The sequence below is a fragment of the Salvelinus sp. IW2-2015 genome, linkage group LG28, assembly GCF_002910315.2.
Source record: "Salvelinus sp. IW2-2015 linkage group LG28, ASM291031v2, whole genome shotgun sequence".
Classification (NCBI taxonomy): Eukaryota; Metazoa; Chordata; class Actinopteri; order Salmoniformes; family Salmonidae; genus Salvelinus; species Salvelinus sp. IW2-2015.
In genome coordinates this window covers 28,276,299-28,283,900 of record NC_036868.1, presented here as the reverse complement: position 1 = coordinate 28,283,900, position 7,602 = coordinate 28,276,299, and the positions used below count along the sequence as shown (strand labels likewise).

The 7,602-nt window shown below is 41.4% G+C and overlaps 1 protein-coding gene across 1 annotated transcript in view; it reads right to left on the bottom strand.

Annotated features, from left to right (window-relative positions):
• mmut (methylmalonyl CoA mutase) overlaps positions 1 to 7,539 on the bottom strand; it is a 52,316-nt gene extending 44,777 nt beyond the window's left edge. The window contains exon 1 of the mRNA XM_023973973.3: positions 7,228 to 7,539. The gene's annotated coding sequence lies outside the window, so the exon portion shown is untranslated. The remainder of the gene's footprint in view (positions 1 to 7,227) is intronic.
• Between the last annotated feature and the right edge of the window lie 63 nt (positions 7,540 to 7,602).

Sequence of the window (7,602 nt, the reverse complement as noted above, 5' to 3'; positions counted from 1 at the left end):
TGTATCGGTCATGCTTCCGGTCACCTTGCCCTGGTTAAAAGCAGTGGTTCGCGCTTTCAGTTTCACGCGAATGCTGCCGTCAATCCACGGTTTCTGGTTTGGGAATTTTTATCGTTGCTGTGGGTACGACATCGTCAATGCACTTCCTAATGAACTCGCTCACCGAATCAGCATATTCGTCAATATTGTTGTTGGACGCGATGCGGAACATATTCCAATCCGCGTGATCGAAGCAGTCTTGAAGCGTGGATTCAGATTGGTCGGACCAGCGTTGAACAGACCTGAGCGCGGGAGCTTGTTGTTTGAGTTTTGTTTGTAGGCTGGAATCAACAAAATGGAGTCGTGGTCAGCTTTTCCGAAAGGGGGCGGGGAGGGCCTTATAAGCGTCGCGGAAATTAGTATAACAATGGTCTAGTGTTTTCCAGCCCTGGTAGCACAATCGATATGCTGATAGAATTTAGGGAGTTTTTTTTTAGATTAGCCTTGTTAAAATCCCCAGCTACGATGAATGCAGCCTCAGGGTGTGTGGTTTCCAGTTTACAAAGAGTCAGATAAAGTTCGTTCAGGGCCATCGATTGTCTGCTTGGGGGGAATGTATACGGCTGTGATTAGATTGACGAGAATTCCCTTTGTAGATAATGCGGTCGACATTTGATTGTGAGGAGTTCTAGATCAGGTGAACAGAACGACTTGAGTTCTTGTGTGTTGTTATGATGATCACACCACTTCTCGTTAATCATAAGGCATACCCCCCCGCCCCTCTTCTTACCGGAAAGATGTTTGTTTCTGTCGGCGCGATGCATGGAGAAACCAGCTGGCTGCACTGACTCCGTTAGCGTCCCTTGAGTTAGCCATGTTCCGTGAAGCAGAGCACGTTGCAATCCCTGATGTCTCTCTGGAATGCTACCCGTGCTCGGATTTCATCGACCTTATTGTCAAGAGACTGGACATTGGCGAGTAGTATGCTAGGGAGTGGAGCGCGATGGCCCGTCTCCGAAGCCTGACCACGAGACCGCCACGTTTTTCCCCTTTTACGGCGTCGCACAGGGTCGCCGGCTGGGATCAGATCCATTGTATTGTGTGGAAGGCAAAACTCTGGATCCGTTTCGGGAAAGTCATATTCCTGGTAGGAACGATGATGAGTTGACGTTAATCGTATATTCAGTAGTTCCTCCCGACTGTATGTAATGAAACCTAAGATTACCCGGGGTACCGATGTAAGAAATAACACGTAAAAAAACAAAATACTGCATATTTTCCAAGAAACACAAAGCGAGGCAGCCATCTCTTTTCGGCGCCGGATGTGTTAATAATGTTTACATACCCTACTTACCATCTCAATATGTATAATACGTACTCTATATCATCTACTGCATCTTGCCATCTTTATGTAATACATGTACCACTAGCCACTTTAAACTATGCCACTTATGTTTACATACCCTACAGTACTCATCTCATATGTATATACCGTACTCTATACCATCTACTGCATCTTGCCTATGCCGTTCTGTACCACCACTCATTCATATATTCTTTATGTACATATTCTTTATCCCTTTACACTTGTGTGTGTGTATAAGGTAGTAGTTGTGGAATTGTTAGGTTAGATTACTTGTTGGTTATTACTGCATTGTCGGAACTAGAAGCACAAGCATTTCGCTACACTCGCATTAACATCTGCTAACCATGTGTATGTGACTAATAAAATTTGATTTGATTTGATTTATTCAGACCTCAGTACTTTGTTGAAGCACCTTCGACAGCGATTACAGCATTGAGTCTTCTTGGGTATGATGCTACAAGCTTGGCACAGCTACATTTGGGGAGTTTCTCCCATTCCTCTCTGCAGATCCTCTCAAGCACTGTCAGGTTGTACGGGCAGCATCGATGCACAGCTATTTTAAAGTCACTCCAGAGATGTTCGATCGGGTTCAAGTCCGGACTCTGGCTGGGCCACTCAAGGACATTTAGAGACTTGAACTCCTGCGTTGTCTTGGCTGTGTGCTTAGGGTCATTATCCTGTTGGAAGGTAAACCTTCGCCCCAGTCTGAGGTCCTGAGCGCTCTGGAGCAGGTTTTCATCAAGGAGCTCTCTGTACTTTGCTCTGTTCCTTTTTGCCTCAATCCTGACTAGTCTCCCAGTACCTGCCACTGAAAAACATCCCCAGAGCATGATGTTGCCACCACCATGCTTCACCGTAGTGATGGTGCCAGGTTTCCTCCAGATGTGACGCTTGGCATTCAGACCAGAGTATCTTGTTTCTCATGGTTCGATAGTCCTTTAGGTGCCTTTTGGCAAACTCCAAGCGGGCTGTCATGTGCCTTTTACTGAGGAGTGGCTTCTGTCTGGCCACTCTACCATAAAGACCTGATTGATGGATTGCTGCAGAGATGGTTGTCCTTCTGAAAATTTCTCCCATCTCCACAGAGGAACTCTAGAGCTCTGTCAGAGTGACCGGGTTCTTGGTCACCTCCCTGACCAAGGCCCTTCTCCCCCGATTGCTCAGTTTGGCCAGGCGGCCAAATCTAAGAAGAGTCTTGGTGGTTCTAGACTTCTTCCATTTAAGAATGATGGAAGCCACTGTGTTCTTGGGGACCTTCAAAGCTGCAGAAATGTTTTGTCTCAGAGCTCTACGGATAATTCCTTCGACCTCATGGCTTGGTTTTTGCTCTGACATGCAGTTTCAACGGTGGGACCTTATATAGACAGGTATGTGCCTTTCCAAATCATGTCCAATCAATTTAATTTACCACAGGTGGATGTATGTATTTATTAGACTTAATTATGACGCTGTAGCATAATAAACCAATGTGAGCCAGAGTATGTGAGCGGAGCAGAGTATATGAGTGGAGCAGTGTATGCGAGTGGAGCAGTGTGAGAAGTGGAGCGTGCCCAATTTGACTGGTGCGTGGAGTGAGTTTCCCAAAGGCTGGAGCGTCGATCTTCTCGCCCGTTCCAATTTTGCTCCAGTAGCGCTCACTTCACAAGCTCAGGGCATGCCCGGCCCAGCATGCATTTGTAGTCTACTTGTGCGCTCTATAGCCCCTTGCTTTAGCTACTGTCATCTAGTATGCTAAATATTTTCATAAAGAAACTGATAAAACACACAGGTGAAAAGTCAAGGTAACTTACAAAGATGAGGAGGACCAAGAGAGGGAGTGAAGTGATGTACTAAACTAAAGAATCATTGTGGAACCTGAAAAGACAGGTATCCGAAAGCATGATGATGTAGGCCTACTTACTACGCGAACGAGGTGGGTATCTAGCTAAGTGTGTCATTGTAGAAAAGTATTTTTAACCCCCAAAAATGTATCTCTAGTTCGTTCATTTTCATTCTATTATCTCTATACAATAGGCCATAATTGATTTTGGCCCAATGGGCTTGGAATATGACCTCTTTCAATGAGCTTTCCGCTTCGATAGGGTTATTTAAACTAAAATATTTTAGGCCTACCTACAGGCAAAAAAACAACACATCCCTGCCCAGCCTGGCACGCTCCCCTCCTAAACTCTGGTGTGAGCCAACATCACATGACCATTGGACTATGATAATGGTAATTGCAGAGTAACAGTTGAAGTTCATAGGAGTTTATATTTTTGAGAAATGAAGGCATAGATACATTTTCAATTATTTTCCATCTTAAGAATTAGGCATAAATAACAGATGGAAAAAGGGGTCTTACAAAACATCTACCAGAAAAAGTCTTAAAATGTATTAGAAATACATCAAAAATAATGTTGAAGTAAAGACGCCTGCCAACTAATATCAACACTTATATTTCGTTTTGGAGAAATGATTTGCCTAAATTTAAGAATCATTCCGTTACCAAAAACCCACATATCCACGATATTTTCTACTTTCTCTCCCTCATGAGGAGGGAGGATAACGAAAGTTCACACAAGTAACAAGTAAACGTAGACCTACCAATTAGTTTGTGTTTTAATTATATAAATGTTTGTTTATGAGTTGCCAAATTGATAACAGAATAACCAAAAAATGTGTAACAGAATTACTGCAATTGAATTGGCTTCAAAGGAAATCATAGTTGGGTCACCTGCTACTGTTCTCCCTCTCCCACCAAATCTCAACCAATCCTAGATGTTCGTTTCAAAAGTTTGTATAGCACAGTACAGCAGAGTACAGTAAAGAAAAGTAGAGTACGGTTCAGTACATTACAGTAGAATAGAGTACAGTAAAGAAAAGTAGAGTATAGTCCTGTACAGCAGAATAGAGTGGCGTACAGTTCAGTACAGTACACAGTAGAGCACACTAGAGTGGTGTACACTATAATGTACTGAACTACACTCTACTCTACTGAGCGCTACTGTGATGTACTTTGATGTCCAAACTTGGGAAACATAGACGTATATGATAGGATCAGATTTGGTTTAGTACAGACCAACAAACTTTGGTCTTGTTTGGTGGCGGAGCTCATTACAATAATAATAGTAATAATTGCGAGTGTGTAGAATAATGTTGCATATTTCTACCTTTGTGTACCTATTTAGGATACATCATCATAAAAAAAGTGACATTCATATCAACCATTATGCATTTCTGTGTCGTACAGTTCAGTGTCACATCATAGCTGACACCCCATTCTTTCTGCAGACATCGTTGAATCTTCATTCGGAGCAGATACTTAAGAGTTTTTGGAAAAAGTGGTCACATAAAAAACAGAGGGAGATTACACAGAAATGCTGTTACCAAACACTGCATCTGCACAGTTCTTCCAGAAAATGTGTTTTTGTTAAAAAAATGTATTGTCAGTGTACGTTAACTCACTGCGTATCGTACACAGTGTTCTGTACACTTGACCTTATTTAGCCTACGCCCAACAAAAATATACTTTCCAGGTCACCTATGATATACAGTATGTATATATTGAATCTTTCTGGTGATATATATACACACACACACACACACACACACACACACACACACACACACATTTCTTCCCTTTCTAACAAAATCAAGCCAAAGACGTTACACAATCCCTCTCTGCCACCTGCAGGAGTAATGGGGCTGATTCTAAAAAGTGCTTGGGGGGGGGGGGGGGGGGGGGGGCTTTGGCTTAGAGCAGGTGGGGAGAACTGTCCAGTGGCGAAACTGCATTTTCTACCCGATTTATCAATGACATTAAAACACAATAGAGTTTATATAATGTTTCATAACAGACCTTTTTTTGATTTAGTGTCTGAAATTAACAAAACAGTGCCACGTTTGTATATAATGGTGCCACCAGAGTTCGCTACTACTCAGCGGTTCTCAAAGTGGGGTCCGCAACCAGATCCAAAAATAAAAATATTACTTATATTACTAACAACAACAGATTAAACACATTTTGGCCAAGGGCTCTGTGGAATAAGTTGTGTGTAATACCATACAATTTGATATTATTAATCTACAATTTGGGCCTGGGAGGCTCACAGGGATATTTGTATCTGCAATACTCCACCAATTATACATTTTTCAACTCAATACTTCTTGTATTCCCCCAAAATCTTTTGACTTCGTCAGTATGCATCGTGGGATTTTGTGAGTAGATATTGTCTACTAATTGGTTGGTGATGTCATTGGAAACATATGTCTGACTACAAAACATAGAAACGTGCCACATATATTGATGTTGGGTTGGTGCTGGAGAATTTTCCTTTAAACCTTAAAACTCCTCATGGAATTCTTTTTAGAATTGCAGGATATTAGCATTAAAGCTGCAACAACAAAAAATCTCTCTGCCCACATAACAAAATATGTAGAATTACAGGAAAATAGGGTTGTCACCAGTATTGCGATTCAACAATACTGATTTTCATGGCAAAAAGGAAAAGACAAAGCAGACTAAACTCTTATGTCCTTTAAAAAACCTGCTGTATGTAAAATAGTATGTGCTATAGCTGGTATCGTAACAACACTACAGGAAATTAACTTGAAAATGGTTCTCTCCTTTGCCTTTAAGATGTTCCTTACCAGGAAGACCTATACCAGAGACTTGGTTCGTCTGGCCATGCACTGCCTAAGTCATAGTAAAACTCTTTGTATGCCATTTAAGCTCACTCGAGTTGTGTTCTGATTATGGGGGTCCCGGATTAATTTGTGGTCACAAAAGGGGTCCTCGGCCATAAAAAGTTTGAGAACCCCTTACACAAGGAACAGAGGATGTCACTGCTTTTGAGAATCATTACTGCTCAAAGTGATTGATTGTCTTTGTGGTCAATAAATTCACAATTTGATAACATGTACACTATTTATTGATAATGTCTTGTCAAATAATAAATACATAGGTAAACGCTGTATGATACACGGGTAACGCTTTACGATACGTCACAACCCGGAACAAAATAAAGTTCGCGTCAGAAGGGGTTCCTTTTTCAGCTTTTCTAAAATATTTTTTGGCCTTGACCATGTCAATCAATGCCTGAAAAGAATAGTATACAATTCCCCGGATGTTGATGCTAACATATTGGCCACATTCCTCTGCCCAGGCCAATGCTTTCTATACATCACTGGCGTTGCTGACGCCTGTCAGATCTTACAACGCCTACATAGGTATTTTACGTATCAGCTAACCACATCATATGTTATGGCAATCTGTCAGTCGATTACATAGTTGATGACAATGTACTGCATTGGTTAATGCAGGCCAACATCTGAGCAGGGGAATTCCACACATATTTATTGCCGTGTGCAAGACAACTCGGAAACGGACATTTCCGACTTGGAAAAACGTTGTTAGAATCGACCAATAGGAAACTCTAAATTTCCGAATTGTCTTGAAAACACATAACAATCTGTCAGTCGGTAACCATTAGCTGTAGGGCCATTCATTAATTGCAACCCCGTTTGAACGCCAGGTTAAGCTATCGCCATATTCACGATGTACGATACGCAGTGGTACCATACGATAAACGTTTCTTGAGGAGCCAACTGCTACGGTCAATATCGCACAAACAAAACACGCAAGTCATTGCAGCAGCTAGTAGGACGACAGTAAGGTTCGCTGCATGTTGGTTACGCACCCGGTAGCAAGCTAGCTATAGCTACCTAGCTAGCTAGTAATGCCCTGGCATATATGCAAACAAATCATCACATCTTTGATGCATAGTTTATTTTAAACCAAAATGTAAAATGGGCTGCAAGACAGTCTGTCGCTAACATTATACAGAAGGGTAGTTTCTCACATTTCAGAAATGACAAATCATTTTTTAAGTATACATTCTGACCTTGTTTTGTTACGTTCTCAGTGGCGTTGCATTGCTGTAAAGGCGTATGTTTGTCCAGCCAATAATATTTCATAACATTAGTAATCGACCAATCATAAGTTAAACTCCGCCCTATGACACAGGACGTAAAAAAGAAGCAAAGATATTTGTTTAGTGATGAGATATCACTCCCGCTCTATATAAGTATTTGTCGAAAGTGTAAAGTATGTACTATCGCTATGTCGCCAGAAGATGACTCTGTTCCTTCGCAATTTTTTATCCTAGTTGGATTGAAACGTTTGAAATGCTTATTTTTACCTGTGTGATTGCTTATTTGTTTGAGTTTGAATATTGTCTGAATATTATTAATCTAATCAGCTCTCGATCTTCAACACA